The sequence below is a fragment of the Sciurus vulgaris genome (genome assembly GCF_902686455.1).
Source record: "Sciurus vulgaris genome assembly, chromosome: 6".
In the NCBI taxonomy this organism is placed as follows: Eukaryota; Metazoa; Chordata; class Mammalia; order Rodentia; family Sciuridae; genus Sciurus; species Sciurus vulgaris.
In genome coordinates this window covers 73,505,741-73,527,899 of record NC_136466.1, presented here as the reverse complement: position 1 = coordinate 73,527,899, position 22,159 = coordinate 73,505,741, and the positions used below count along the sequence as shown (strand labels likewise).

General features: G+C 41.0%; 1 pseudogene across 1 annotated transcript; it reads right to left on the bottom strand.

Annotated features, from left to right (window-relative positions):
• Positions 1–309: 309 nt before the first annotated feature.
• Positions 310–680, bottom strand: LOC306663602 (large ribosomal subunit protein eL39-like; annotated as a pseudogene). Its single transcript has one exon. The product of its transcript is annotated as a large ribosomal subunit protein eL39-like (transcript).
• Positions 681–22,159: the final 21,479 nt, after the last annotated feature.

The window sequence follows — 22,159 nt, the reverse complement described above, 5'->3', positions numbered from 1 at the left end:
CAGGAGGATCATAGTTTGAGACCTTAGCAAGGCACTAAGCAACTTAGCAAGACCCTGTCTCAAAATAAAATATAAAAAGGACTGGAAATATAGCTTAGCACTAAAGTTCCCCTGTTCAATCTCCAGTACAAAAAAAAAAAAAAAAAAAAAAGCAAACATTTAGAATAATAAAATTAGTCATAAGAAATTATAATTCGTCAAAAAATTGATAAATACCACAAGCACTATAAAACTTGGGGAGAGTCAGAATGTTTTTATTAACTAACTTCCTGACAAACCTTATATTTTCCTTATATTTATTTTAGGCTGCAAATTCATTGTTGTTGCTGTTTTCAGTTCAAAAGTTTCACACATTTATTACCAAACTAATCAAAACCAGTACTACTGCACCTTTATAGTTAAAGAAAGATCACATTCCCAGTTAAATATTCCCAACTGTCCGGATAGCGGTGACATTTTCAGCTTGATGTGACAAGATGATCATAACTTTGATACAGCATAAACATGTTTACCAATTCACGTGTCATTCCTTATAGACCCAGCTTGGTTCTTCTCCAGTGTCTCCTCTTGGAGTTGTACCTGATTTTATTATCAGTTTTCAACCAAATCCACTGAGGAATGGGAAGATTTTACTTTTGTTTCAGAAATTGCTTGATCCTGAAAATCCTGTGAGAAGACATGGTGAGGAATTGAATCAAGCACACATAACATATGGCTGAAAAAAAAAAAAAAAAAAAAAAAAAAAAAAAACTGCTGCAATTTCTTTTTTATGGGTTTTGCTGGGGTTCCTCCCCCCCCCCCCCCCCCCATCGCCACCTTTTCCTTTTTGGAACCCAGGGGAGCTTTATCCCTGAGTACATACCCAGCTCTTTCTTAATTTTTATTTTGAGACAGGATCTCGCAAAGTTGCTAAAGGCTTTGCTAAATTGCTGAGGTTGGCCTCAAATTTAGGATTCTCCTATCTCAGCCTTCTGAATTGCTGAGATTATAGGCATGCACCTGCGTGCACCCCATGTCCTTTGTTTTTGAGACAAAAACTCACTCTTTTGCACAGATTGGCCTTGAATTCTCAATTCTCCTGCCTCAGAGTCCAGAGTAGCTGGAAAGAACAGGAGTGTGTCACTGTAATTTTGTTTTTGTTCTTTTACTTTATAAACCCTGGTTTATAAGAGATTCCTTTTATTATTTTTCTTTAAATTCATTATTGTTGTTATTATTATTTGCAGTACTTGAGATTAGATCCAGTGGTGCCCTACCACTTAACTACATTCCTTTTTTATTTTTATTTTTAATAATTTTTTCACAGTGCTAGGGATTGAATCCAGGGCCTTATGTATTCTTGGCAAGTAGGGTTTTTTTGTGGGGCTTGGGGTGGGTACTGGTAATTGAACCTAGGGTTGTTGAACACTGAGCCACATCCCCAGCCCTTTTTTTATGTTTTATTTTGAGTCAGGTTCTCACTAAATCCTTAGGGCCTTGCTAAATTACTGAGGTTGATCTTGAACTTGCAATCCTCCTGCCTCAGCCTCTGGGGTTAAAGGCATGCACCACCACCCCAAGTCAGGCAAGTGTCCTTGAGACAGTATCTTAGACTCAGGATTGAGTCTTTGCTGGGGTCTCCTGGCTACTGAGCATTTAGGCTTCCCTGTCTTTGGAGAGTCTCCCAGACAGCTCATTATTTACACATGCCTACTCCAAGGCCCACCTGGATGTCAGAGGCTAATGAAGTCCCCCTTTCTCTTTCCTTCCAAGCTGAGGCTGGTCTCAGGCTGACCCAGATTTCATAAACATCTCCACAACGGTAATATCATACTGAAGGTGACTTTGTGACCTTCCTTGAGGGGCTGGTCAATTAAAGATAACCACCCCCATCCATAGTGCCTTAAAAAGAAAAAATTCTGAATAAAACCCAGATTCACTTGATTTTTATCACCAATTTTAACTATGAAATATATTCTCATTAGCTTTGCTATAGATAACATATCTGATGCACTGGTCAGGATGATAATGATTGCTTAAGTTGTCTTTCAGAAACTGGGAGGTAGCTCAAATCACCTGAAATCATGGACCCTTTACTTAGGTCTATGCAAGTATCTGATGGGCCCAAAACTCCATCCTCAGAGCACACTAATGGTACCATTTTCTGAACATGAGTCCTGTGAAAGAGGTCTGAAGTTTGATTGCTCATGAGCAGACCATGGGTTACTTCATTTTTCTTCCTTACTGCCAATCACCTTTTCCATGCCTCAGACTACCCTGTTTGTCCCAGAAAAGACCTATCCTCATGGAAGGTGAATTCGAGACTTGAGGCTCCCACCTTGTCATGTGCATCTGCCTCATGTGTATACTCTTTCCCTTTTGCAAAACTCATTGTTTCAATGATTGGCACACTACATGACCTGGTCTGGTTCAGTAACATTATGAGTTCACATTTATTAAGTATAATTAGGGGGATGTGTGCACATACATGTAGTCATCAACTATTTTATATGCCAAATTTTTTCTAATGCTTGCAACAACCCAGGCAGGGAGGTATTTTTTCCTCCTTTTCATATATGAGGAAACTGAAACTCTAAGAAGTTAATGGCAATGACACAAAGCTAGTGGATGGCCAAGTCAAGATCCAAACCCAAGTTTCTCTGTAAAACCTTGTTTTAATCAGTACATTTTCATTTAAATTAACATTTTATTTTGTTTTATTTTTGGGTGATGGTACTTGAGATGGAATTCAGGGCCTCACACATGCTAGACAAGCATGCTCTACCACTAAGCTACATCTCCAGCCCTTTTAATTTACAAAAATTAACTTTTTGTAGCTGGGTGTGGTACTACTCATCTGTAATCCAAGTGACTCTGGAAGCTGAGACAGGAGGATTACAAGTTCGAAGTTTGTCTCTGCAATTTAGCAAGGCCTTAAGCAACTTAGGAAGACCCCGTCTCAAATAAAAATTAAAAATGGCTGGGTACGTAGCTGAGTGGTAAAATGCCCCTGGGTTCAATCTCCAGTACAAAAAAAAAAAAAAAAAAAAATCATTGTAGTAAATGTTAATGTTCCAAACTCATAGATGAAGAAATGAGGCTCAGAGAAATTTAGCAACTACCCTACAATCAATCCCCATTAACTGTTTTCTGATTTGCATCCCTGTTTACTGCACTCATGCAGTTCATTATTTGCTGCCTCAGTTTAGAACTGGCTGGGTAAGTGTCAGGGTCTTTCCTATTTCCTCCCCCTTGATGCCTAGTGTGTGTCTGGCTGTAAACCTTCCTACTCAGCCAGTGCTTGTTAATTGAAACTAATCCCCAATGGCTGCCAAAGCCTCTCCTTAGCCCCAGCCTGTGAAAGTCCCCTAGGCATAAAGAAGTGTGATGACCTCAGATAGGGCCAAAGGCAATAACCAGGAGTTGCCGGCATGTAGCCTGGAGTAGCAGCTAGAAGGCCTCTGCGGAAGTCTAATTTAATCCCATAATGGAATGTGACTCAGATAAGGCTTTTATCAATCCTTCCTGGGTCGTGGAACAAAAAGGCCATCCTAGAGTCATGAAAGGATGCTTTCCACTGTCCTGGGGCTGCCCAGAAGGGCCAGAAGTGTCAGACAACCAAGCCCATTGGAAGGTTCAGGAAAAAGTGGAGGTATCTAGGGGCATTTGACCCAGATGCTCAGGATGGGGGAAATAGGAGGGAGAGGCTGGGGAATCCACACATTTAGGTACAGAGGAAGTCAAACTCTAACAACACTTAATAACAATAATAACAGCTATTTATTAGCCACTATGCTAAGCATGCAAGTGCATTATCTCACAAAGCCCTCATAACATGACTATACAGTAGGAGTTATTTATCATCCTTATTATAGAAGAAGAAATCCGACTCAGGCAGGTAAGTTACCTGCCCACCATCACAAAGTTGCTGAAGTGGGAAAGCTAGGAATTACACCTAAATTCAAAGACCTCCAGCCTCACCATGGTGTTGATCATGTGAATAATCACTCTGCCCTCACACTGCTTTACCCCCTGAATCTTTGTGTGCCAGGACCCCATATGCTTCCCCTCTTTCTGGGAGAATTCCAAGAAGCTTCATGTAACCACAAGCTTCAGACTCCCCAAGAAGGGAGGAAATAAAGGATAAAGCAAGGTGACTTGACCAATCAGGATGTAGAGGGGCTATCCCCCCACCACCCTCACCACTCAATCCCCAGAGAGAGCCACACCAAAGACAAGTGGAGTCTGGCATTCTGCCAACTGCTTTCTCTGTCCCATTCCTGCTCCCACGGCCCTAGCCTCAGCCTCTCCACTTCTTTTTTTCTTGGATCAACTTTACTTTCCAAGCTCCTATCTGACTAGTGATCATTCAATAACATTTCTAAGTACCCACAGTTAGCAATACGGGAGTCATGGAAGAATGATTTTTACTGCCAGAGAGAACACGTACAATACAATATTAATAACAATTAACACTTACTGAACACTTACTATGTGCCAGTCACTGTTCTTTCATCTTGAGTTGGAAAATGCAGGCAGAATGAATGAAAATTTTTATGTTGGTTACAAAGAAATTAAATCAGCAGGCCTTGGTGGCACATACCTGTAATCTCAGTGACTCAGAAGGCTGAGGCAAGAGGATCTCAAGTTTGAAGCTAGTCTGGGCAACTTAGCAAGATCCTCAAAATAAAAACAAAAGGACTGGGGATGTAGCTCAGTGGTAGAGCATTTGCCTAGCAAAGTACAAGACCCTGGATTCAATCCCTGGTACTGAGGGAAAAAAATAGAGACCAAGTCAGACAAGGGGAGGAATCTAAACTCTACAAGCTTTCTCTGTGTTAGACCCTGAACCCTTTCAGAAAACAGAACATTATAACAAAAAGCATGGACTCTGGGCTCAGGCAGACTGGGGTCTGAGGTCAGCTCCATTACTGACTGACTGCATTTGTAGACAATTCTCTTGAGTCTGTTTCTTCATCTACAAAATTTAAATAATAACAGTTCTTATCTCCTGATATATGTAATTCGGAAAGTTCATTAGCCATTATAATCAATGTATAGTGATTATTATTATTTATTAAAATATTGCTAAGGTGAAATAGCTAAATAATTCCAAATCATTTTTGTTTAGATTTCAGACCTAAGTAGGAAAATTATATTTACTTACATGGTTGTAGTTGGTTGGATCTAATACTACTTCATTCATTCCCTTTTCACTTTGCTAATTGGTGAAATGTCTTTACTGATCATATAAGTGGAGCAGAGGAACTGTCCTTTTAAAACTCTGACAAATTGAGTGTTATCTAAGTTAGAGGAGACAAATTGGGAAAACAAAACAAAACAACAACTTACTGTGCTAGTTGGGATGGTTAGGTCAAAGGCTTTAGACATTTTTTGAACTGCTGTTGGAAGCATACTTGACAGGAGCTATTAAATTACAACTTGTTTGCAAAAAAGCACACATAAATAAATAAATATCTGCGTAAATAAGTAAATATCTGAGCTTGGGCACAGACTGGGAGACTTAAACAACAGAAATGTATTCTCACAGTTCTGGAGGTTAGGAGTTCAAGATCAAGGAGTCAACAGGGTTGGTTCCTTTTGAGGGCTGTGAGAGAGAATCAAGTCCCAGTCTATCCCCTAGTTTCTCATGATTTGCTGGCCATCTTACAACCTTGGCTTGTAGAAGCATCATCTTGACCTCTGTCTTCATCTTCACATTCTCCTTGTGCCAGCATCTGTGTCTAATTTTCCGTTTTATAAGGACACTGGTTGTATTTAATTAGGGGCCCACCCTACTCTGGTATGACTTCATCTTAACTAATTTCATCTGTAATGATCCTATTTCCAAATAAGGCCACATTCTGAGACTGGGAATTAGCACTTCCACATGTGAATGGGGGGCAGGGACATGGGTGCAATACAACCCATAATACTTAAGGACATCTTGGTTAGGCTCATGACCTTAAATGTTTACAAATTTAAGGGTTTGTGTGTGCTTCTTCCTGTGGCTACATTGAGCATCTATGTCAATGAACTCTTCTCCATTTTTCTCAAAATTTTCTGTTTTACTTTACAAAATTTTTAAACTGCTTTTCAGACCTGTGATGACCGTACACTAGTGGTAGTGTGTTCCAGTGTTCCACTCCATAATTACAAGAAGAAAACAATTGGTCTGACCAATTTTTGTTTAGTGACATGAGGACATATTTTGAGTATGTAAGTTCATTTCTAAGGAGACCACCTGAGTTTTATTGTTGTTGTTATTTGATTGTATTTGTTTTTGTTTTGAGACAGAGCCTAAGATGCCCAGGCTAACCTCAAATTTGTGATCCTCCTGACTCAACCTGCCAAGTAGCTGGGGTTACAAGTGTGTACCTCCATACAAGGGTCCACACTGTTTTTTAAGAAGCATTTTTACCTCATAAAGGAACAAACCATTGCTCCTGTTCTAGACTAGTCTCTTTTGAGTGCAAGGAAAAGAAATGCATTCATGTTAGCTTAAGAAAAGGTGAGCTGGGCTGGGGATATAACTCAGTTGGTAGAGTTCTTGCCTCACAAGCACATGACCCTGGGTTCAATCCCCAGCACTGAAAAAAAAAAAAAAAAAGGTGAGCACTCCAAAACATACACGAAGACCAGTGGAACAGAATAGAAGACACAGAGACAAATCCACATAAATAAATTTATCTCATACTAGACAAAGGCACCATAAACATACATTGGAGAAAAGATAACCTCTTCAACAAATGGTGCTGTGAAAACTGGAAATCCATATGCAGCAGAATGAAAGTTAACCCCTATCACTCAGCCTGCACAAAGCTCAACTCAAAGTAGATCAAGGACCTAGGCATTAGACCAGAGACCCTGAACCTACTAGAAGAAAGTGTAGGTCCAATTTTCCATCATGTTGGCTTAGGAACTGACTTCCTCAACGAGACTCCTAAAGTGCAAGAAGTAAAATCAAGAATTAATAAACGGGATGGTGTCAAACTAAAAAGTTTCTTCACAGCAAAGGAAAAAATAAAGAATGTGAAGGGAGTGCCTACAAAATAGGAGAAAAATCTTTGCCACCTGCATCTCAGATAGAGTATTAATCTCCAGGATATACAGAGAACTCAAAAACTTAACATCAAAAAAACCCAAATAACCCAATCAATAAATGGTCAAAGAAACTGAACAGGTACCTCAAAGAAGAAATACAAATGGTCACAAATATATGAAAAAATGTTCACCATCTCTGGCAATTAGAGAAATGCAAATTAAAACTACACTGAGGGGCTGGGGTTGTGGCTCCGTGGAAGAGCACTTGCTTGGCACGTATGGGGCACTGGATTCAATCCTCAGCACCACATAAAAATAAATAAATAAAACAAAGGTACTGTATTCATCTACGACTAAAAAAAGTTTAAAAACAAAACAAAGCAAAACAAAAAAACTACACTGAGATTCCATCTCACCCCAGCCAGAATGGCAATAATCAAGAAAACGAGTAATGGGGCTGGAGTTGTAGTTCAGTGGTAAAGCGCTTGCCTAACATGTGAGGCACTGGGTTTGATCCTCAGAACCACATAAAAATAAATAAATAAAATAAAGGTATTGTGTCCATCTACAACTAAAAAAAAAAAAATTAAAAAAAAAAAACAAGTAACAATACATGTTGATGAAGATGTGGGGAAAAAGGTACACTCACACAGTGCTGGTGGGACTGTAAATTGGTGCAACTACTCTGGAAAGCAGTATGAAGATTCCTCAGAAAACTTGGAATGGAACCACCATTTGGCCCAGTTATACCACTCCTCAGAATATACCTGAAGGACTTAAAACAGCATACTACAGTGATACAGCCACATCAATGTTTACAGCAGCTCAGTTCACAATAGCTAAGCTATAGCACCAACGTAGGTGCCCTTCAACAGATGAATGAACAAAAAAAATGTGGCTTTTTGATTTTTGTCGATAAATGATGAGTCTGGAGACTATCATGCTAAGTGAAATAAGCCAATCCCAAAAAACCAAAGGCCAAATATTCTCTCTGATAAGTGGATGCTAACACACAATAAGGGGTGGGGATAGAAGTTTAGTGGATTAGATAAAGAGGAATGAAGGGAAGGGAGGGGGATGGAAATACGAAAGACAGTAGACTAAATTGGACATCACTTTCCTATGTTCACATATGAATATATGACCAGTATAACTCCACATCATGTACAACCACAAGAATGGGATCCTAATTAGAATAAATTATATTCCACATAGGTATAATACATCAAAATATACAATCCTGTATATCTAAAAAGAACAAAAAAGAAAGAAAAGGTGAGCACTACTGGGTGGATGAAGAATATTTAGACTTTAAGGACAGAAAGTTAGCATAGGTAGATTTCTTGGAAGTGAAGACCAACAAAATCAGGCACGTTTCCATCATTTTCATAGGAACCAAAGTTAAATCGTCTTATTTGTATTTCACTCTGTACCTTTCCTCTGCATATCAGTTTCCTCAGTTTATCCATCAACTGTACCGACTATAATAGTGAACATAGTTCTGGCATCTATATGACTCTCTACAATTGACCTGTTAGTCTTTGTTAGGACTTGTTAGTCCTACTATATAACTTGTTATATAGTAGAAACATGGGTTATATAGTAGAAACATGGCTACCCAGGTCTGACTTTTTTGGCAGGGACTGTGGATAAGAACATTTCCTGGAGAAGTGGACCATGGCTGACAAATCAAAGTATATATCCTAGAGAGTTCTAAAGACTACAATGATCCAATTTACTGCACTCTATATTTTCTTCCAAAATCTTAGCTGGCAGAAAAGTTTGTTAATAATTTGAAGAAAAGACACTATTTCTTAAGCTTTCACCCTAGTATCTAATTTAATCTTCCCAAAAACCCTGCCAGGAAGTCATTTTTATTGTCTTATAGAGGAGGAACTTCAGGCTCGAAAGGCTGAGAAAGTCCTCAGTGAGTCGGTATTGGAACCTGGGTCTGTTTCCTCCAAATCCTGTGCTCTTAACTCCTAGAAGTTGGAGACTTATGACACTGTGGTAAAGAAGAGTTCTTAGCTTGGCATAGTGGTACATTCCTATAATTCCAGTGACTCAGGAGGCTGGGGCAGGAGGATTGCAAGTTTGAGGTCAGCCTGAGTAAATTAGCAAGGTCCTAAACAATTTATTGAGCCCTTGTATCAAAATAAAAAATTTAAAGGGCTAGGAATGTAGCTCTGTGGCAAAGTGCTCCTGGGCTCACCCCCTAAAAAAGAGCAGTTTTTAGCTGGTACATTAGTTTAAACCACAATCTCAAACAAATTTGTAAGGTCTACACCATCTTCAAATTGTATTAAAGCCAAAGATTGGTTAAGAGTTCACAGCAACCTCTCAGGACAGGCTCAAGAGGGCTTGTTGTAGCACACAGGTGAGACTCAGTCCCAGGCTGAGGGGGATGAAGACCTGCTCTGTAATATGCAGTTGTTCATTTATGACGGATAGTTTCTGTTTGTTTTGGTTTTTGGTACCAGGGATTGAACCCAGGTGTGCTTAACCAAGGCCACAAGGCCACATCCCCAGCCTTTTTTTTTTTTTTTTTTTTGAGACAGGTTCTCACTAAGTTGCTTAGGTCTTCACTAAATTGCTGAGGCTGGCCTCAAACTTGTAATCCTCCTGCCGCAGGCTCTGAAGTCACTGGGATTACAGGCATGTACCACCACACCTGGCTCAGCATGGGCAGTTTTTGGAACTTCACAGACCCTAGTCTCCTGGTTCTCCAGTGGTGTTGGGGATTGTGTGGGTTAAGAAGCTCCTCTCCCCAACTCCCAGCCTGTGTACCCTCTCCTGGCAAACTATGGCCTCTGAAGCCCCTTTGTAGGTAATAGGAGTTGATACCCACCGGGTTCAGAAAGAAAAGCACAAGAATTTCTGGTTCAGGGAGAAAACTACCTCTTTTTCTCTTGACTTCTGTTCCATTAAGATTGAAAGTTACAATACGATCGGAGGAAATTGCCCTGGGGACCACTGAGCAGACATCTTTGCTCAAATCAGGCCTTGAATGCATGTGTCAAAAGCACCTCACATTCTTGTTAATTGCCAACCCAGTCTCTGGGGACAGTCCAATTGGTTCAGTCAGATCTAACATTCATTGAACACAAGCCAGCCATCAGATTATGACAATTCACTGGTCCAATGGGCAAGATGAATCTACACTGTGATAAGGAGAATACTAGAGAATGAAAGACAAAGCTGCTGTCCTATACATTCCAGGATTACCTAGCTGAGAAGACTGAGGTACTAAAAATCCTCAGGACTTAAAGGAATTGGAGAAGAAACTATCATTGAACAGCTACGACATGCAGGTGTTGGATGTACATTAGCTCATTTACTCTTCACCACAACTCTACCAGGTAGTTGCTATTAATACCTATATTTACAGATGCAAACAATATTTTAGCTTTAGAAAGTAGAATTTTTAAAACATAATAATTATGAATAGGTCTTTATGGGTGGGTCATTATCTTTTTTTTTTTTTTTTTGGTACTGGAAATTGAACCCAGGGGCACTTAACCACTAGTCACATCCTCAGCCCTTTTTATTTTATTTTGAGACAGGGTCTCACTAAGTTGCTTAGAATTTCCTTAAGTTGCTGAGGCTGGTCTGGAACTTGCAATCATCCTGCCTCAGCTCCCAAGTTGCTGGGATCACAGGCATGTACCATGATGCCTGACTAGGTCATTATCTTTTTTTTTCACGTTGAAATGAGATTTATTCCTAGGATACAAGGATGTTTTTAAGTATATGAAAATCAATAAATATGTAATATCACATTAACATAATGAAGGACAAACCATGTGATCACCCCTGTACACACAGAAAAGTCATTTGACAATCTTCAACATCCTTTCACATTTAAAAAAATAATAAATTTGGCAAAGAATGTCTCTCAGCACAATAAAATCCATGTTCACCAAACCCACAGGCCAGGTCATACTGGCGAAAGTTGAAAGCTTTTCCTCCAAGATCACAAACAAAACAAGAATACCAACACTCATGACTTCCGTTCACGGTGGCACTAGAAGTCCTAGCCAGAACAGTGAGGCAAGAGAAAGAAAGAAATGCATCCAAATCAGAAGGAAAGAAGTTAAATCGTTTCTGTTTGCAGATGGCATGATCTTATATATAGAAAATCATAAGGACTCCACCAGAACATTGTTCAGAACTAACAAATTTGGTCATTGAAGGATACAAAATCAACACACAAAAGTCAGTAGCACTTCTGTATACAATGAACTGTCCCAAAAAGAAATCAAGAAAAACATCTCATTTACAATACCTACAAAAATAAATAAATAAAATACTTTGATATTAGGTCATTATCTTTACAATGAATTTCTCTCCGAGAAGCTACCTAGGAAGAGCTCTCTGGGTAGGGTTGTTAAGTGGTTATCATTCTCTTATTGCTTTGCTTACTTGTCATCTTCTATGAGAAACTTTAAGTGACTGGACTTTGTGGTCAGACAGATCTGGGCTCAAATCATGGCTCTTATAGTAATTAGGAAAATGAACTTACTCTAAATATTTCAAACAGAGAGAAATTAATTCAGAGAATTTAACAGTGTGGCTACTTAGGTGATAGTAAAAGTGAAGCAAACCCAGACATTAGCAAAAGCAGGAAACTGAGTCTGGAGGTCAAGGCTAAGGACTTTCTACCTTCTTCTGCCTTCTTGTCCTCAGTTTTGTGAAAATGGCTCCAATTGTCATAACAGGAGGGCACCTGTTATGAAGGAGAGCAGTGCATTTGAGTGCAAACAGGCAAATAATGAGCCTAGGTCTTTGCTAGTGTTGATTTTCTCCTTTCTGTTTATTTATTTATTTGTCAGTACCTGGGATTAAAATCTATGCATTATTATACTAGGCAAGTGTTCTAGCATTGAGCTACATCCTCAGCCCTTTTATTTATTTATTTATTTTTTGTTTTGAAACGGGGTCTCTCCAAGCAGCCCAGGTTGGCCTCAATCTTGTGCCTCCTCCCAATTCTGCTGGGATTATAGGCCTGTACCACCATACCTGGCCTTTTGTATAAAATGATTTCTAATTCAAAGGGTAGTGATGTGAATTAAATGAGCAAATGTACATACAATGTTAGCACAGTCCCAGCACCTACTGTGGAAGCAGTTTCAACTGATTTTCCTCTAGGAGAGAAAACGAAGATTCAGACAGATTAAATGATTTGCTCAAGGAAAGAGCCTGGGGGACTGTAAGACCAATATGATCTTGGGCAAATCACTTCATTTCTTTGAGCCTTAATTTCCTTACCCTCTCAACTGCCTGGGTTGATGAGGGGATTCATTATTTAAACAGATAATTTATTGAGCACCTGCCCTGTTCCAGGCTGGTCCTTGCTTTCCTGGAATCTACAACCTGGTGTCGAGAAAAAGCCGGAACTGCAAGTTATACAGATCACCATATAGTGACACTGTATGGGGTGGACGACATGGTGGCCTGGACTAGTCTAGGGAGGTGATTTCAGCTGAACTTGAAGCACATGTCAGGGTGAGTTTGGTGAGGAACCCAGCGTAGTGCTCTGGGTAAGAGTACAAGGTAGTAGAAATGTTTAAATATTGACCCAGACACGGTGCCAGTGACTTCCTCTAGGTCGGGTCGCGACGCTTGCCTCCCAGGACCTCCCGCACTCAAACCAGGACCTCGTCCCTCAAAGGTTAGGGTGACCTAGGCGTGGGCGCCCGCCCGGGGACCCGCAGTTCCTAGCAGAGCCCCGCGTCCTATCCAAGCCACGGGACCCAGACCCTGCTGCTGGGCTCGGTTGGACCTGCGCTCCCGGCCACGGCAGATTGTTCACTAATGCGTATCGAATTTTTGTTGAATTCGCTCGGCGGTCGGCGCAGAGTGCTCGGCGATGGCGCTGCCCGGGCCTCTTAATTCCCTTTGCATCGATCCCGCCGTTAATGATATAACCTTCTCCCCTAATTAACTGACAACTGCATAGGAGGTGCGCCTCCCCCCCCCCCCCCCCCCGCCCCGCCACCAGCAGCTTCCTCACAGCTTTGGGGCCAGCGTGGGTCGAAGCTGCTCCCGCCTTGCTATCCCCAGGGTCCCTCGACCAGGCGGGAACTAACGGGTGGTGTTTCAGGATCTGGATGCGTCTGCCTTCCACAGCAGCTCAATAGACATTTGCCTTTATTTGTGTTGTTGTTTACTGAGTGCCAACATTAGGCAAAGCACTTAACATCCTTTAGCTTACTGATTCATTATAACGGCTCAAGAGACATAGTGGAAATCAGGGTTGGGAAAGGAGGAAAAATGCAACAAACACGGGTATGCATCAGGCTACTTGGGAGTCTGGCCTCCCACCCTTTCCAACCAGCCCGTTGGACTCCAAATTTGTGCTGTATCCCTAGGCTATACTGCAACATGTAATTTGGAATGTACCAAAAGTATTATGTGTGAAGTGCTTCGCGGAGTAGCGGCAGGTAATGAGCACTCAATAAATGTTAGTGTGGCGGGATACGTGTTGAAATTCTAATTTGTTTTTATTTTCCTTTGTCTCTCCTTTCCGGGGTGCTCCTTGTAGTCAAGTGGTTTTGTCATTCCCTGGGCCGGAGGGAAAGCAGAGGCAGCTGCCTGTGGTCCCTTGCAAATTACAAACAGGAAATCCCAAACTTTGTATAATTTACAAAGGATTTCTCTCAATCAACCCGCATCCTACACTCTACCCCCCCCCCCCACACACACACACCAGGCTAGGAGTTAAGCTCAGTTTAATTTGTGAAACACAAATACTAATTTCAGCTCTGTTCAAGATACATTTTCTGAACTTTGCTATCTGCAAGTATGAAATACTAGGTGTTTGTGGTAAAGATATTAATCTAAGTAGGACTTTTTCACATGCATCAAAGTTACTGAAATGATCCAGCTTCCACTTACTGTTTTACTCTGATTCTCCCTTCACTCTGGTTTGTATATCTTTATTTTCATTGTTGTATTGTGTACAGTTTTATAGCCACCTCAAATGTTTCCTGGGATGAAATGTATATGAATGAATATATTTAAAAATAAAACAGTTGAAATAATAATTCAAGTGTCTAGCCAATATTCATTAGGACATTTGAAGGTAAAGTAACAGATCTGGAGAGTTTCAGGGAATTAATCCAGTATGGCAAAGAAACTTCAGGACCAGAAACTGTACTTCATTCATTTCCTCCCCTCTCTCCCTTCATGTACTGGGAGTCACCTTCCCATACAAGTTCTGAGCTCTCATGTTGCCCACTTCTTGCAGGAGAGATCTAGATTTGACAAGTCCTTAACACCAACACTGAAGTAACGAGTAATATATCTATCAGACAACCATTTCTTCATCCTCTTTGAGGAACCTCTCAGGTACCACTTTTTAGCAAAATGGTCCCACTTTTTTAGGTTGAGAGACTGAAGCTTAGCAAAATTAACCCACTTTCCTGAATTCACACAGCTAATAAGTAGTTTTGCTGAGACTCAAACCCTAATCAAGCTGGATCTACTTTAATTATATTCTTTACACTACAACATGTGTTTACTTATACTTTCTGAGGAATTCAGCGTATTTTACTTGGGAGTCCATTTCTAGGTTCCTTCATTACAAATCTCCCTATTTTCCCCTATAATGGGAAACCAGCCTGAGTCAAATTGTCTCTTTCAGGACACACAAGGGGGCTTTGTGATTGGGGCTACCAAAAGGGCACAGGCAGAATCTGCCTGGGGCAAGTTGGAATATGAGGCAAGTCTCCTAAGTGCCAGCATCACTGTTCCTTAGAAATATGTACATTGTCCATCTCTGGCATCTTTGATGCCCTCCATGTTTCCTTCTCCATGAAGTGAAGCTTATTGATTCCACACCCTCAGGTGGCTCAGTCTCCAGAACATGTGTACTTTCACAGCAAGCACAAGACCTGCTTCCAATCCACTTGCCAGTGATTACTTTTATGAACTTGGGCAAGATTTAACCTCTGAACATCTGTTTCTCCCTACTGTAGAATGGGCTAATAGTGCCTGCCCTAAGAGAATTCTGTGGAAGTTTAGATTGGATTACACATGTGAGATATATTTAAATACATTAAATTCACACACACAAACACACACTTTTTTTTTTTTTTTTTTTCATTGCCTAAATCTCTCCTCTGGGGAAACTCTGGGTGAGGGAGATGGGCGGGGTGGGAAAGTTTTATAGGGTAAAAACTTTCTGTATATAATACAGAGATACATGGGGAAAAGGATTTTAAGTTTTGTTGTGTTTATTTTTCAAAAGACTATACAATCATTACTTAAAATTTCTTTCAAATGTTGTGGATGCCAGATTGATACCAGACAGAGACAAGAACATAAGGTAGTTCAACATTAAAAAAGATACACATGAATGGATCTTTTTAAATGTTTTTTCAAGCACTGGGAATTGAACCCACATGCTAAGCAAGTGCTCTACCACTGAGCTATCCCCAGTCCTTTAAAGGATTTTTCAAAAAATAGTTCTGGGTATTGACCCCAGGGGTGCTTTACCATTAAGCTACATAACCAGTCCTTTTTATTTTGAGACAGGGCCTCACTAAGTTGCCAAGGCTAGCTTCAAACTTGTGATCCTCCTATCTCAGCCTCCTGAGTAGCTGGGATTACAGGCCTGCACCATTGCACCCAACACATGTAAAGCTCTTAATGCAGGGTTTGACACCAAGAACTCAGTAATGGTTCTTGTTATTGTCTTCACCATAAAACTTGCCTTTATCTTTGTACCAACTTGCTGCCTGCCATATCCAGCTCACAGTAGTGCTCAGCAATGAGACCCAAAGCCAACCAAAGTCGGGAAAGCCAGGCTTTTGGAACAAATTCCCTAACACTTGAGCTGACTGGTTGGGGTTAGGTGGACAGCACCAGGGTAGGTATTCTGATTTGTAGGCACCCTCCTGTGGGGGACGGGCACTCCCATTCTTATTGTCACTCAATGTTCCCAGTCCAGACACAGGCTTGCTTCATCCTCTCACCCCCACACACTGACCTTTGCCCTGGGATGCCACTGAAGGGTTGGGAGACCATGGAGTTCCTCATGGCCAGAATTCTGCACACCAGTTTCCCAGGGCTTCTGGCTGTTTACAGTCTTGGTTTGCAAACAAGCAGCCCTGAAGATGGGTGTGTTCTCTGAGGCTACCCATCCCCTGCACAGTGGAGTAAGGAGGTAAGTGACAGAAAGACCTGGAGCGCCTCTGCTCACAGAACTCCAGTCACAGCAGACTGCTTGCTAACCATCCAACACCCTCTGACCTTTCCAGTCTCTGTGTCACTCTGATCTCTGGGAGCCCTTCCCCCATTTCTGCCTAATAAAGCCTACTCATTGTTTAGTTGATAGCTGCTCTTTCAGGAAACCATTGCTGTAGTCTTAAAGAGTTCCCTCTGACCCCAACCCCCAAATCCTGTTCTGTGGGGTCTCATTCCAACACTGAACAAATTAAATGTGGAGACAGGAATCAGGGAAACTGGTTTGATTCCTGGATCAGCCACTCGTTTGCTACACAGTCTTGGAAAAGTTACTTGGTCTCACTAAGCCTCCTTGTAAAATTTGGAAATTATGATAATGAGGAAAATTAGAAGAGATAATATTAATTAAGCCATTAGCATGGTGACTTGTACACATTAAGCTCTCAATAAATACTAGGTATTATTGTTGTTCTCTCTTCTATCCCCACACATAACCACAGTATCTTAGGCCTTGAACAGCTCAATATCTGAAGGTAGAATTTTTTGGGGACAAATCTCAGGTTCCAGATGTGAAAAGGCTTCCTTCAGAGAGGAGAGATGTTAAAAGAATCTGAAATGTCTAAGAACTAGAGATTCCAAGAGAGGAATGAGGGCAAAAGCCCATGAATATTAGGTGGGTTATAGAGGGCTATCAGCCTCTATAAAAGTGGTTTTACTGGGAAGAAAAAAATCCTTCTGTCACCTTACATGAAGCATTTGGAGGCTTGCAAATTAGACTAAAACAGAGATTAACAGGTGAAAAGGCACAATTTTTTATTAATATGGTATGGTTTAGCAGTGGCACATACCTCTAATCCCAGCAACTTGGAAAGTTGAGACGGGGAATCACAAGTTTTAAGCATCAGCAATTTAGTGAGGTCCTGTCTCAAAATAAAAAATAAAAAGGGCCAGGTGCAGTGGTGCACATCTGTAATCCCAGGGACTGAGGAGGCTGAGGCAGGAGGATCTCGAGTTTGGCAAGGCACTAAGCAACTCAGTGAGACCCTGTCTCTAAATAAAATACAAAATAGTGCTGGGGATGTGGCTCAGTGGTTGAGGGCCCCCAGGTTCAATTCCCAGTATAAAAAACAAAAAATAATAAGTAAATAAATAAAATAAAAAGGGCTGGGAATGTGATTCAGTAGTTAAGCCCTTCTAAATTCAATCCCTGTTACTATTAAAAAAAACAAAAATTTGTGGTTTAGATATTAGGTGTCCTCCAAAAGCTCATGTGTGAGACAATGCAAAAAAAGTTTAGAGGTAAAATGATCGGGTTATGAGAATTTTAACCCAGTCAGTGCATTAATCCCCTGACAGGGATTAACTGGATGATAACTGCAGGCATTTAGGGTATGACTGGAGAAGGTAGATCCTTGGGGCTGGGGTGTCCATATTTTGTCCTGGTTGAACAGAGCTCTCTCTCTGCTTCCTGGTGTGAGGTCCCCAGGTGCTTTCCTCTACCACTCTTCTGCCATGATGTTCTGCCCTCATTGGGCCCCAAAGAATGGAGTTGGCTATCTATGGACTAAGACCTCTGAGACCATGAGCCCCCAAATAAATTTTTCCTCCTCAGATTGTTATGGTCAGGTCTTTTGGTTGCGGCAGTGAAAAAAATCATTAAAACCTAATATTTGTATGCATAGGAGTTCATAGAAAAATGTGAAATGCAAGGCAGTTCGATTTTGGGGCTTAATATTCTTTTAACAAAGAGGATTTGGGCTTCAAGAGACAATGAATGGTGGGAAAGTGCCAAGCCTGGTGTCTGGTGCTCACCTGTAATCCCAGCAACTTGGAAGGCTGAGTCAGGAGAATGACAGTCTTAGAAATTTAGTGAGAACTTTAGCAACTTAATGAGACCCTGTCTCAAAATAAAAAATAAAAACGACTGGGGTAGCTCAGTGGAAACAAGTCTTTGGGTTCAATATCGAGTACCAAAAAAAAAAAAAATAAAAGTAGGGAAGTGACTAGGAAATATATGGAAAGAACTAATGAAAAATAAATACTACTTTAGTAAGGTCTGTTTATGCAAACTCATCTTGATGTCAATTCCTCATTTTTGGTAAGAGTCACTTGTCTTTGTCTGTGTGTGATGCTGGGGATCAAACCCAGGACTTCATGCATCCTGGGCAAGCACTCTACCACTGAGTCACATCTCCATCCCAAAAAGTGTTGCTTTTATCGGGCACAGCAGCACATACCTGTAGTTCCAGTTATGTGCATGATAGACTGCGTGTTTGAGCCCAGGAATTTGCAACCAGCCTTTGCAATATAGAAAGACCCCATCTCAAAAAAAAAAAAAAAAAAAAAAAAGCACTTTTCTCTCTCACTCCAGTATAGGGAGGACATTTTCTTAAAAGGGAAATTTATGGCCTGCTTTCGGTAAATAAGGGGAAGACAGAGAACTCTTCTGGTTTCTATTGATTCTCAATTTCATTCAGCTTCTACCAAAGTGGCATATTTTGGGGTGGCATATTCTGATCCCCTTCACTTTGCCATATTCGTCAACTGCCAGGACCAGAAATCTAGCAAGCCCTGCATCAATAAAGCCTCCTTTTGCATAAGCAACCTCTACTCTGGACTGGGGGTATAATTCAGTGGTAAAGCACTTAATTGCCTTGGATGTGTGAAGCCCTGGGTTCAATCCTCAGCACCATAAAAAACAAGCAAAAAAAAAAAAAAAAAAAAAAAAAATCCACTCAGGTTTAGTCCCCAAAGTAATCACAGTACCTGGCCCGTGTTCCTACATTCCACTCCTTCAGGATGTTCAAGAGGAAAACCCATAGAAGATGCTTGTAGTCTTGGGAGGCAGCCACAGATGAAGCAAAACCCGATCTCGGGTGATTGTTAAGATCCACCCCCATTCCCTGAGAAGAGTCTATGCTTTGTGGGCCCTTACTGCCTACTCTGCAAACTGCTCCCCACTAACAGATCTGGGATCCAGTAATGACTTTAATAGCATGTGTCTTTATATTCCCTTTACCTGGCTGGTAAGCAAGGAATGGACCCTTGCCCCCAAAAGCCAACATAGAACCTGAGCCCAGACAATCAGATTTCCTCCTGTGAATTTGGAATTGAGATGGGGATAGGAGGTTAAGATCTAGTAATTGCAGTCACTGAACCTGGTAGATCAGGCAGAGTCAGCAGGTCTGTGGAGAGAATGCAATAGATAGTCCAAGATGCCCAGGGCTTCAAGAGATGGCACTTAAGACTCTGGTTACTGACTCAACAGTCCCAGCTTTCCTAAGGACTAGGTATACTTCCTGGCACTGGGTTGCATAACGGATGAGTCGCCTTTTATCAAGTAATTCCAGTGTTGTTTCTGTTATTTACAGCCAAAAGACGACTAAGATACTGATTTTTTCTGCCTTTATAACTTTCCAAGTTTCTTCAGGACCTGTGTACTGACCCAGAGTTCTGGCTTCCTTCCTGGAGTTCAGATCTTGAATAACAAGTCTCCCATGGGCAAAAGTCCTAGGGCAGCTCCACCAAGAATTTGGCCCACAATTGGAAAGGAAGTCAGCATCATCACCTTACCACAGTTCCCCCGCAAGACAGTAAAACATATGGTAGCTGCAGATCCCTTCCCAAAAGTAATAATAATGATACTGTGTGTTATAATTAATAATGATGTTATAATTAATTTCTAGCCCTCAAAATAAGAGTTGGAGCCAGAGCAGTGGCACATACCTGTAATCACAACTACTTGGGAGGCTGAGGCAGGAGGATAGCAATTTCCAGGCTAGCCTGGGCAACTTAGTGAGACCGTCTCAAAAAGTAAAAAAATGTTGGGATGTAGCTCAGTGGTAGACCACTCCTGCATTCAATTTCCCAGTCTCACACACACACACGCACACACCAAAAAAAAAACTAAGTTGACTTTAAATATTTTTTACTATTATCTAAATTAAATATACATGGTAATCAAAACAAGTATAAATGTCTGAGGTTTATAAGCTTTCTATAAATTTCTGTAAATAGACAAAAAATTGCCAACCCAAACTATTAAAATTGAAATAAACATAATTTTGTTTAGTTTATTTTTATGTGGTTCTAAGGATCAAACCCAGGGCCTCATGCATGATAGGCAAATGCTCTACCACTGAGTCACAACCCCAGCCCTATAAACATTATTTGGTGTTGCCTGTTAGTATTTGACTGAATTAAATTGCAGATACTGATTAAAAACAAAGCAAGTTGGGCACTGTGGTTCATGCCTGTGATTCCACAACTTGAGAGGATGAGGCGGGAGTATCACAAGTTTTGAGGGCAATCTGGAAAACTTAGTAAGACCCTGTCTCAAAATTTTAAAAAAGAACTGGGGATGTAGCTCAGTGGTAGGGCACCCCTGAGTTCAATCCCCAGCACTGCAAAATAAAAGGAAACAAAGCAAAATAAAACCTGCAACCCTCTAAATCATGTGACTCCATGTAGATGAGAAAACAGTATCTTAGAGAGATGAACCATGTTTCCCAATGTCAAATAGCTAGGTGTTAATCAACCAGGATAACTGAAGAGTGCTACTACCTGAATTTAGGGTCTAATTACTAGAGTCCCTGTTTGTTCCTTCATTGAAATGATAGCTAATGAATGGGCAAAGACAGATCTTGTCTCTAAAAATACTCAAGGCCTGGGACAGGATAAGTGCTTGTGGAAAAGGTTTGTTGAATAAATGAATGATTGAATGGGTGGATTTGGAGATAGTTATTTAAAAAAAAAAAAGGTTGGCTCCACCTAGACCATAGCTCGGCACTCTCCATTTTCCACTGCTGCCAGTAGCCCTTCCTACCTTGTTACCCAGAAACTAGTCTAATGGCATTAACCACCTCATCCAGTCATGATACCATTAAAAGCTTCAGTCTAGCTACTGTGCCCCCACCCAGGTCTTGGCTCTGGGCCCTGTGCTGGGAGAGTGGTCTGGTTGTTTACCAGGAATTTGGACCTTCTTCAGAGAAAAGCACAGATGACCTATTAGTCTAATTCAAGCACTTAGCAAGAAATGTCTGTACTGTTCACACCCCCAGCCCCAAGCTAATGGAGCCAAACAAATAGAAAGGACTTGACTGCTCAGAAATCTTCCTGGGAGGGAGGAAAGAGGAAGGAAAGTAGACCCAGTGCCCCACTGGTGTTCGTAGGGAGGCAACTTGGCTGAGCATTTCCTGGGGCTGGGCAGGCTGTGAGGATACAAGAATGTACAGGGAGAGACTTTTCCATTCCACCCACCACTCTGGCAGCTCTTGTACATGTCTTATCCCCAGTTACCTCCCTCACTGCCTTAAAACTTGGCTCGAGAAAAATGCAAAGTAACATGATTTAAATATGGTTTGTCCTGGAAAAAAATCATATTGGAGTATAATCCTCATTGTGAGATATTAAAAGGGTAGAACCTTTGGGAGGTTAATAGGATTAGATAAAGTCATCAAGATGGAGCCCCCATGATTGAATACTGATAAGTTTATAAGAGAGAGAGCACACGAGAGAGACAGACATGTCATGTGATGCTCTGTGCCATCTTGGGACTCTGCCAGTGAGAAGGCTATCACCAGATGTAGCCCCTCAACCTTGAACCAGAATCATAAGCCAAAATAAACCTTTTTGTTTGGTTTTTGGTGCTGGGAATTGAACCCACTGAACTACATCCTATTCCCAGCCCTTTTTATTTTTTGTTTTGGGACAGTGTCTTGCTAAGATGCTACAGGTCTCCATAAGCTGTTGAGGCTGGCCTTGAACTTGAAATCTTACTGTCTCAGACTCCCAAGTCACTGGAATTATAAGCATGAGCCACCATGCCCAGCTTTTCTTTTTTAAAAATCCTTTGAAGGGCCAGGTTTGTGGCTCAGTGGCATGGTGCTTACCTAGCATATGTGAGGCACTGGGTTTAAACCTAAGCACCACATAAAAATAAAGAAAT